Source organism: Ictidomys tridecemlineatus, chromosome 3 (genome assembly GCF_052094955.1).
Source record: "Ictidomys tridecemlineatus isolate mIctTri1 chromosome 3, mIctTri1.hap1, whole genome shotgun sequence".
Classification (NCBI taxonomy): domain Eukaryota; kingdom Metazoa; phylum Chordata; class Mammalia; order Rodentia; family Sciuridae; genus Ictidomys; species Ictidomys tridecemlineatus.
The window spans coordinates 165,858,231-165,869,534 of NC_135479.1; the positions used below are offsets into that span (position 1 = coordinate 165,858,231).

General features: G+C 38.4%; 1 protein-coding gene across 3 annotated transcripts in view; it reads right to left on the bottom strand.

Moving 5' to 3' along the window:
* The window catches only part of Tfg (trafficking from ER to golgi regulator), a 35,954-nt gene extending 33,291 nt beyond the window's left edge, over nucleotides 1-2,663 (bottom strand). For 2 of the 3 annotated variants that reach the window (XM_040270458.2, XM_013362764.4), the window contains exon 1: nucleotides 2,532-2,663. The gene's annotated coding sequence lies outside the window, so the exon portion shown is untranslated. Of the gene's footprint in view, nucleotides 1-2,523 lie in introns of all 3 variants that reach the window. The other variant, XM_013362763.4, reaches the window with a different exon arrangement.
* Between the last annotated feature and the right edge of the window lie 8,641 nt (nucleotides 2,664-11,304).

Sequence of the window (11,304 nt, forward strand, 5' to 3'; positions counted from 1 at the left end):
TATCATCCAAGATCTTTAATAAATGATTACTGTATAATCATGAACAAAGTAGTATTAGCAAATAATGTGTCAATATCTCATTTTCTCAAGGCCAAGATATTCCTGAATATGTTAAAATAAGATCACTAAGCATTTTCTTAGCATCAACTCCTGTTCGTGCCCCAAATTATCTCTCAAGGCTGTTTAAGTCATCTGACTTACAATCTCCACATTTTGACTTCAACCTCCTGTTTTACTACTGGCAGCTTTCCCCCTACTTAAATTCATTATTTAATTAACATTATCATATTTCAAATTCATTATTAACATTGTCACATTTCTCTGCAATTACTGTGTCCTTTCGGTGCATGTGTATAACCATTCAAACCCTCTCAACACATAAATCCTTCAAATACTTGAAAAAGTGTTCAAGAATACTAAATTGTTTCATGAAGATTATATATAAATGTCCCAGTATTGCTTATATAAAAGTTCGTGGTCCTTTCACCTATTCCTTAAATGAATACTCTAGATTCCTTCACCATCCTCTGTCCAGGTCACATTTTATTAATAAATCTTTAATGAAATGGGGCATTAAAACTAAATATAACACTCCAAGGTCAGTGCAGTACAAAGTGAACTGTGTTCCGCCATCTGAACATCATGCTTGTCCTAATACAAAATAAGAATATGGTTAGTTTTTTATCTTCCCATTTCACAATGAACTTCTCACAAAAACCGTGATGAACTGAAACCTCCATACAACTTGCTCTTCACCTGTAGCAAAATCTGTCCTGTGCATTAAGGAAACATTTACTGAATACCTCTGAAGTACAAGCACTTCTGCAAGATGGTAAATATTCCATTGTGTTTGCATTGATAGGCTGAGAGGATCATGAAATAAATTAATGTATTTCCACAGGATGTGCAAACCAGTAATATTGGCGAGGGGCCAGTGTGATGGTATTATCTATTCCTGGCAGCACTTAGAATAGTGCCTGACATGTAAAAGGTATTCTAAGAATTGCTTCTGTTCCCTTCACAAAAAGATGAATGGGTAAATAAAGTTCTGATAAAAGACTTTCCAGGAAAAAAAATATATATAGTATTAGATCAATTCTTATGTCAGACCTTCACAGTGTGCCTTATGTAGCTAAAAGTGACTCCCCACATCATATTAAGAAAAATTTCAACATCACATACACTAGATAGTATGTCCTACTGATGGAAGTGGGGAATGCTCAGTTCCAATGACCTAAAAACTTGAGTCACATATATTCTGTATCTGCCATGTTTACCAGCAAATTCACTTTTGGTGTTTCTCATCAATTGTAAATTCCCTGCAGCCAGGAACCAATGCTTCTTTCCTAAGATTGTTCCCCATTTATGCAGTTACCTCGGGAAAAACACACAAGTATCACAAGAGTACATTTTTCTCTGAGGGAAAATCCCATCCACACATGTTTAAACAGCAGAATTCTGGTACTCTTTCTCTAGCAACGTAAAGATCCATATGAACAACTAGTTCCTAGAACTGCTGTTAAGATCCCTACAGCAATTTCTTTTATCGTATCCCTGCCCCACCCCCTCTGAGCTGTGTCTCCACTAACACGCATAATACTTCACCAGAAGCACTATTTTGAGTTCTGGGAATAAACTGATGTGCCCCAAAACAAATAAAAGGCCTGCCTCTTGCACTATAGTCTAGGTTCAGTGGCCAAACCGCTGGATCCACTGACCCCACCACTGCTCAAATTCAGAGGCAGCAGTTTAGGTACCTCCTGAGGGTGCAATTTCCTTCTAGAAATCCCAGAGCAAATAAACCTTTGATTATTCCAAAAGAATGCAAGAGGCCTAAAATGCTGCCTGACCAGAGGCAATGTTAATAATAAAGATCCGCACTATTAACTTTGAGACTTTAAATCCTTCTCGAAGGTTCACTTTCATCATATGCAAAACGGGAATAAGTTTGAATGGGTTCTCGTGATTAGATAGCATCAAGCATCTAAAATACTCAGTACCCAGAGAAGCAAACTCTTAAAAGTTAGCTGTCATCATTATAAAAAACAGGCTGGGCCTCCACTCCGCGCTTAAGGATTGATAGCCAAAGAATGAGGTTCCTCTTCTATGATCCCCAATCAAATTATTCCCACAGGTGCCTCTCCACCCTTCTCACCCTTCCAACTCCCTCGAGTTAGGCAACCACCACTCCAGGGCTCCCAATGGCTCGCACAGCGATCTCCGGCAATTCGACCTTCGGGAGCCACACGGAATTGCCTAGACACTTCTGGGCCGAATGCCCCCCAGAATCCTACGCCCACTTCCCAGCCACCAAGAACAGCGGCCTCGTCGCCCCTCCCCCTCCGTGACCTCCCAGCCCCCGCGAGGTCCCGTCCGCCCTCCTCGCTCGCTCTAGCCCTCTCCCACGGCCCCCGTGGGCCGCCCGCCCCGCGCCGGTGGGTTCCAGAGAGGCCCTCCAGCACTTCCTCGTCCCCGGGACTTCTCAAGAGAGCGCGGCCGCACCCCCGGCTCCTGCGGCCCTACCAGCTTACAAGGCCGTCGCCTTTGCGCGGGACTCCGTGGACGGACCGATGCGAGGCCACCGCCGCAGACCGGCTCTGGGCGTCTCAGGGGGGGTGCAGACGGGACCCGCTCGGTAGCCCTCCGCGGCTGCCGCACCTAGCTCGCAGACTGCCGTGGGCCCCAACCAATCGCACAGACCCAACTAGCCTAGCGAGAGCTCCGGCCTTGTACGTGGCAGGTGGGGGAAGAAGAGGGGCGGGAACAAGAAAATAGAATCCGTCCTTTCGCCCCGCCTCAGCGCGAGAGGCTCAACTCATTACGCATGCGCGGGGGCGAGGGACACGGGGCCAAAGACTACCCGGCAGCTTGGGCCCAGGCGCCCCGGCTTCCTCACTGGATGACCGGTTGTAGGAAGAGCGAGCTAACGGATACACGCATGCGCAAGGCGTGACCGGGCACTTCCGGTTTTCCTGACAGCTTGTATTTCCCGTCTGTCCCCCGTGGGCGGGGCGTAGTGGGCGGGGTGTAGTGGGCAGTTCTGGTCTAGTTTTGAGAACCCGCTGAAAGTGGGCATCTGTCTAAGTTTGGGTGGTTTTTGTCGTTATTTTGTAACCATTGTAGTTCTAGTCACACCAAAAAATACTAATCTTTTCCCGCCTTTCTTCTACAAATCCGTTCATTCATTCATTTGTGGGCGCCTACGCTTTGCCAAACCTTGTGCTAGTAAGAATGGGGAATGAATCAGTTGGTGCGCGAGGAGTTTCCAACATACCAGGGAAAAGACAGCGCTCCAGAGGTCAAAACTTTACGTGTGAAAAAGTCAAAGGCTGCCAAATTAAAGCTAAGGATTCCAGAAGAGTTTTTTTTGGAAAAGACATTTGAGCCACCCCCTCCCCCTTCTCTTTTTACCTAAAGCATTTGTTTTGGGTGTGCTGTAAGAAGTGCTGTTGTTCAAACTGAACCCTAAATTTAGGGAAAAATTGGGGAAAATTGGGGTGCAGAGAAGTGTTTTAAAAGGTGCAAACAACTTTTGCCTTCTAAGCTGACTAAGCAAATAGGTAAATCCGCCTGTCTCCCTGGTTCATCAGATTTTCCCTGAACGAACTGGGATAAAATAAATCAGGTGTTTGGGATGAGAAATAATGTTCTTTTTTAGAACTGTAAACAGTATCTTCTTACAATTGTAAGTCTGAAAATTCTTTTGAGAATGAAGTATGTGTTAAGGATGCTTTTCTCCTGTAAATTTTGTTTTCCTCAGTTGTATATATTGCCCTTTGAGAAATTCCCTGCAGGGATTAGAAAATGAAGGACTTACAGAAGAAACGGAGCATTCCTCATTTTCAGAGAATATTCTTCCTAGCTTGTTATTTAAAACTTTATCATCGAGATTCAGGGAAGTGCACTGCAGCCCCGTGATAGTATGCTAGGGTCTTTGATTTGAGATGGTTTGGGAGTAAACCCACACTCCTGTGGGCAGAGGTAAAATAGTCCCTTAAGAAAGTGAATTATACCACTGTCAATCTTCCTAAAATTAAATCAGACCTTGGGACAAAAGATGAGATGAATCATAGCCTCCAAAGAGGGTAAAGAATTTTCTTCTCTTTAGATCACTATTAAGGGAGCATTTCCTCAAAAGTCCTGCCACTAAGAAAAAATTAGATGGCCCCTGTTACATTGTGGCCAACTGCACCCTTGTGGAGAGGCTGAGATTTGTAGACTTTAAATATAGCTTGTTTTTTTTGTTTGTTTTTAGTACTGCCGATTGAACCCATAGCACTTTAGTCCTTTTTATTTTTTCATTTTGAGATAGGTTTTGCTAAATTGCTGAGGCTGCCCTTGAACTTGTGATCCTCTTGTCTCAGCCTCCTAAATCCACTGGGATTACAAGTGTTTACCACCATGCCCAATTTAAGGGGTTTTTTATCTTTGTGTTTTGATGAATATTTTTATGTTTACTTTCCTCATGCTTCATCCCAAAGATCAGTAAGTTTCATTTAATGTTATAAACCTGTTCCCAGCTACCACTGTGAAAATTGAGAAAGGTTGTGATGATTTCACAGATTAAAGTAGAAGCAGGGGAGTAAAAACAGCATTTGGGAGTCACATCAGAGGCTTAAGTAACAAGAGACAAGAAGGACATCTGTGAAACATAATGTTTAAGTATTACCTCAGAATTTCCCAGAGATAAATATATATGTGTGTGTGCACGCGCTCGTGTGTGTGTGTGTGTGTGTGTGTGTGTGTGTACACATATATATACATACAAAATTAGATTTTATAAAAGATTTTGTTTTCTGCTATCCAGCTAACTAGGCATGAAGTATAGGTCATTTGGGTTGTTTGTAAATGTTTCATAAGAGCATGTGTAGGGAAGCACACAAAATTATGAATGTGTCATATTGCCTCCATTAGATTGTAAACACCTTAATAACTGAAACAATAACTATATCCTACCCATTTTCATATCTGTTTCATCCTTATTTGCCCATTAAAACTTCAACAACTCTCCTGCTCTTGACATTTTAAAAATTGAGAGCATAATGAATAGCTAGGCACAGCACGGCATATCTGCAATCCCAGAGATTTGGGATGCTGAGGCAGTCCAATTGTAAGTTCGAGGTTAGCCTCAGCAGCTTAGTGAGACCCTGTCTGAAAATAAAAAGTGAAAAGTACTGGAGATGTGGCTTAGTGTAAAGCACTCCTGGGTTCAATCCCTAGTACCAAAAGGGGGGAGGGGGGGCAACTCACCACCTAACCCAAGGATTAGAACTATATCAGTAAATTATATGTGCTCCTCCCCAGTGTGCCCCTTTTGAATTTTGTGGTTGGTATTCACTTGTGGGTTTTTAAAAAATCTTGTTTATAGTTATCACATGTGAATATCTATGTAGACATATATGCTTAAGCAATGTTATTCAGTTTTACTTCCTTATAGATATTATATAGAATATCATTTGTTTTTGGATTCCTGGAGCATAACTTTCATACTCAATATTATGTTACTGGAGCTCATTTATTTTCATTCTTGAGTAATACTCCTTTGGGTGAATATGCTACAGATATTTTAATTCATTCTATCAAACAGTATTTTGGTTGCTTCCAGTTTGTTGCTATGAGATGCTATATGCACGACATTCTTATATATCTTTGATATACAAGTTTCTCCTGGTTATATGCTAATATGTAGATTGCTGACTGATAGATTATGCAAATATTTAGCTTGTAAAATGACAACCCGTGGTATTGTTCAGCCTTTGGGGGAAGGTTTGAATGGAATCTTTTGTGGACTTAGTGAAAACCATAAACACTGTAGTAAACCCCTGAATTTGTATACCAAACATTTGACAAGTAGACATTTAGTTCCTTGTTTAATCTCATGTGATTTTTCTGTAGTTCTGTATCTTTACTTGTGGTTCTATGTTTGAGTTTCTTATGCTCCCTCACCCAACATGAGGACAGTGATTTTATTTTGTATATCACTCCCAGCATCTGGTGTTAATTGCCATGTGTAGTTGTCCGTCAATAGATATCTGTTGAGTGAATTTTATGGTTACTATTTCTGTAATGTACCCACAGTTGCTGAAACAGATGTCTGTACTTAGACTTGAATAAAAGCTGGTGACAACTGAATTAAATCAGTTACATCCCTTACCAAGAACATCGTTTTTCCCACTGTATGTATTGACACTGATTATAGTTAGTGCTGCCTTTCATTAGTGAAGCCAAAAAAGTTCTCATATAATTATCACTTACTAACCACTATGGTCATATTTATTGTGGATAAGTCTCAAAAATGTAACTAAGAATATCGTTCCAGGAATTCTGTAAGTAGCCAGACCTTAAAAGTGCTGTTAGTCAGACATCTTGCCTTCTTTTTGTATGGAGCTTAGAAAGGTTCTCAACTTTTAGAAATATAAATTGAACGTTTGGCTCACCTGGCCTTTTGTCCTATAACCAAGTGAACTTAGCTTTAAATGAACACTGAAAATAATCTTGAATCTGTAATACTGCTTAATGGTAATCTATAAAAGTTAGGAATATACGAAGGAAGGGAAAAGGGTGTAAGGAAATATCTTTGATCCAGCCTGTACCAAGGAGAGATAAGAGGTTCTGTAGTTCAAGGTTACTTTTCCTTTTCCACTGATACCTGAAGAAGTGTTAAGATTTAAACTATAGTTGTGTGAGAGGCAGTCAACTCCCCTACTATCTGCTCTTTCTCCTTGAAAGCGTGTTCTGAGAATTCCACAAGTGGAAAAGGGAAAACATCTTAAGAATAAAATCAGAGTTTCTGAGATGAGATGGGAAATAGGAACTTTGTAAAGCAAGTTAGATAAAACTTGTGTTTTGTCATATTCACCTTTAGTAATTGTGTAAAGCATCTTGAAATTTTTCAGTTGTCTCATTAAGGTGAACCAATGAAAGAATGTAGTTTTGGTGAAGATAGTTCTTGCTGCTTAATTCTGTATCTCTTGAGGCTGTCACCTCCTAGATATTCAATCCATATTTACTGAGTAAAAGAATGAAAGCTAACTATCCTGTCACTTCTTTGGGCAAGCTTACAGAAAAAATGGAGCTCCTAGTTCCTGAGTAGCCATGGATTTTATCTCTGAGTAGTTTGAAATCTCATTTTTCTTCATTTATGCCTCCTGGAAACAGTGCTAAATTACCTCTGTGCTGAATTACCTATCAGAATTTAGGTTGTTACAGGTTGAATTGTATTCCTCCTCAAAATTCATGTTGAAGCCTTAATTCCTAGTATAAGAATGTGACTGCATTTGGAGATTAGGCTTTTAAAGAGGTGATTAAGTAAAATAAGGTCATTAGAAGTGGGCCTCAATCTGACTGGTATCTTTGTGAGAAACCATGTGAGGACACAAGAAGGCAGCCATCTGCAAGACAAGGATAAAGCCACCAGAAGAAGCCAAACCTAACAACTTGATCTTGGATTCTCAGCCCCTAGAACTATGAGAAAATTAATTTCTGATATGTAAGCCACCAAGTTTATGGCAGCCCTGGTGACAATACAAATGCCACAAGATGTATAAAGACATATCACAACTTTTCATTTGCTCAAGAGTAGCTTTGTTCAGCTCTTTTAAGAAACTTGGCAACCAAACTCTAGGAATCATGTATATCCAAGACAAAATCAAACTGGGTACTGAAAGGGACTTATATCTCTATTATATTTATGCCAGTGGTCCTGCTTTTAATCCCTACAAATAATGAATAATTCAACAGGGCATTGTTCAACGGCCGTTTTAATGAAGACAGACTCACTCAAAATACGCAAATTACAATCACAGGGAGATGCTATTTTTACATATGTGTTCTATAAAATTTAAAGTTTCATAACAGTTATAAAAAAGGATAAGGCAAAACAGACATACTTTGTTATGGGGACACAAATTAATAGAAACTATAAAGGGTGGTATGGACATATCCATCAATATATAAAATGTTCTATGATCCAACAGTTCCATTTCTAGTGTAGCAGAGAAAACCTTGAACATAACAACACACATACCTATTAATGTTCTATTTTCAAGAGGAAAATTATAGAGAAAATAATAATAAATACATGTATGTTAGACCTCAAAAACATTTTGTTGAGTACAAAAAGCAAATTTCCAAAACTTCTGTTGCTGTGCAGAAGAGTTACCATAGCAGCCTAACTGCTATCCTTAGATAGGACTGCTTGTGAGATTGGCCCATGGCTAGTGTATAAGAAATTGGATTTTAAGAGTGTCCTCAATTCTTTGGTAAGCATAGTGAGTGCACTGTGACTAAACTATGCAAACAATGTGTTTTATGCTAAACAGCCACTAGGAGTATGGAATCTTGGTACATGCCAAGCAGTGCTGTCCTTGTAGCAAGCTACCAATAACAATCCTGAATACCAAATCTCTGCTCAACATTCCTGATAGACTGTATTTCACATTCTATCACAATATTTTGCTGGAGAGATCAAGTGTGCCCTGGAAGAAACTCTAAGAAGCTTGCTCTGATTTCCTCTATACTTTTCCTTATGTGACTTTTTCCTTTGCTGTAATTGATTTATATCTTTTTGTAATAAGTCACAGCTATCAAATCTGCAGATGGTCTTAGGGATCACTGACACAGTTCCCTGTACCACTTATGTAAAAAACAACAAGTACGCAAACAAGATTATGAGTTTCTCTGTGTGTATAATTTTGAGTATACATATTTCTTAAAATCTGGAATGATATACACAAAGTTAATCTCGGGGATAAATTCTAGGGAGAAGAAGAAGGAGAAAAAGGAGAGGGACATGGATTTGGTACTGATCAAACAGTACTTTAACTCTACATAGAACACTATGTTGTTGTTTTGTCTGTTTTTATGAACAAAGAATTACTGTATTATTTAGGCAGGAACATATTTTAAATTAAAAATAATTTTAGCCTACATTTAGAGTCACAAAATTTTAGAGCCCATAGAAAATTTAGAGTTCACCTCATCCAGGTTGTTACTTAAGACAAAGCCTCCAGCTCTTATGCCCGGGGAGGCAAATGGCTTCCCCCAAATCACATAACTTTTAACTGGGACCAAAATCTCTAGTTCAGAGTGCTTTCCTGCTCTGTTATTGCCTACAGAGTACTGGGCCATAAAAACAATCTTCTTTTCTATTATTGCAAAGGTCCAGAAAGTCTAGATTATTATGATATGGTTTCATAGTAGCTTATCTCAAAGTTTGGCAAATATAAAGGTCATACTTCCACGTGTACCAAAACTCCACTGGAAGAGAAATGCAGATAAGAACGGGACTATAATTCCCTGGGAAGTAGTTTGTAAAATATAGTATAGATCATATCCCTCTCCTTTGCTTTTTCTTCTTCTTTGTTAAAATAAACAGCTGGGGCTATGGTTGTGGCTCAGTGGTAGAGGGCTTGCCTAGCATATGCAAGGCCCTGGGTTCGATCCTTAGCACAACATAAAAATAAATAAATAAAACAAAGGTATTGTGTCCAACTACAACTAAAAAATAATTATTTTTTAAATAAAGAGCTAACGTATTAAACAATCAAATTTTTTAGAAATAAAATCAATAGACTGCAAAAGGATTTATAACCTATTTCCACTTTCTGTAGTAATTCACACATCAGAACTTTCAAAAGAAGTGTGGAAGAAACTCTAAACTTTTGTATACTGCTGATGGGACTATATGGTTCAACCACTTTGGAAACCCATTTGGCAATTTCTTATAAAGTATATAATTACTCTATGATCCAGCAATTTCAGAAGATATTTCAAGAGAAAAGAAAACACATATCCACACAAAGATTTGTGCAAGAATGTTTGCAGAAATTTTATTGATGATAGTTAAGTGTGAAAACAATCAAATGTCCATTAACTGCACAAATTACAGTATATCTAGAAAATTGAATACCACTTAACAATAAAAATAGTCACTGACACACATAACGATATAGAAGAATCTCAAAAACATGATCCTGCATGAGAGAAACCGAACTTAAAAGAGGATATACTGTATGGTGCCGTCTATGTGATATTCTGGAATAATTAGGCAGAACTGATATCTAGTAACAGAAAAGAAAGAAATGATTTCCTGGGGCTGGGGCTGGGGCTGGAGCTGAAGGAACAGTTTAACTGGGATGGGGCAGGAGGGAATGGTGTGGGGTGATAGAAATGTGTTTGATTTTGTATGCACTTGTTAAAAATTAACTAAGTATACCCTTAAAACGGATGCATTTAATTTTATGTAAATTACACATTATATAGTTTATTTTTAAATTAAGGAGGGAAAAGGTAAGCCACCTACCAAAGCAAAAAAAAAAAATGCCCAAATTAGAAAAGCCAGTATAAATTAGACCAAAAAAAAAAAAAAGCCACCCTCAGTGATCTTGCTGTGATATTGAAGTTTCCTGTAATGCATGAAGTGTTTGTGTATACATAGCATTTCCTAACTTCATAATAACATTAATTACACATAGCTTTTTCTTGTATATACTAGCAAATTGGCAGTCAAGGATGTGAGCCATGATGAGTTTTCAAAGGTGAGAGGATCCCACCTTGTCCTCTTTTATCATTCAGAATAGTTGACTTTCTCATTTGGAAATATACCCATATGGACACTTTAAAAAAAATTAATGTCAATTATACATAGTGTTCGAATAACAGTGTTTTCTCCAAGGAATTGCTGTGATATTTTAAGGGGTTTATTTAGTCATTAAGAAACTTGTGACTTTCATGATTACCTTTCTCTATTTCTGTGGGGTGTTAGGAAGCTTGCGGTTTTATTTGTGGCCCCACCTTAACAAAAGTACAATACCACAGATGGTTTCGGAGTGTTATTTTTAAAAATTACAAGAGCATGTTTCTTGGATATTAAACTTGACCCAGGCTTCATACTTTTTACTTCTATCCTTAATTGTCCTTCTTCAGCAACTTGAAAAATTTTTAAGTATACATTATAATAGGTTATTCATGTGTAAAGGAAGTTACCCATCTGTAACCTTTGAACCTTTCTTTTAAAAAAATGTTGCTAATTAATAACTGCTTATAAATCTTCTGGGGCTGGGGCTGGATGAAGGGTTTAACTGCATTCTCCAAAATGTAGTATTTACTTCATAAGAAAAGGTGAGTGGACACAAAGAAACAGAAAACATATTTTTAAAAAATCTGTCAAGGACCCCCACCCAAATGCATCATATAATGTGTCATACATGATCTATTTGGCCTTGCCTGGCTTTTTGATATCACTATTCTACATGTTAAAAGTTTCTACCTAGTCCCTAACATATTTCTTAAAACAAAATAAAA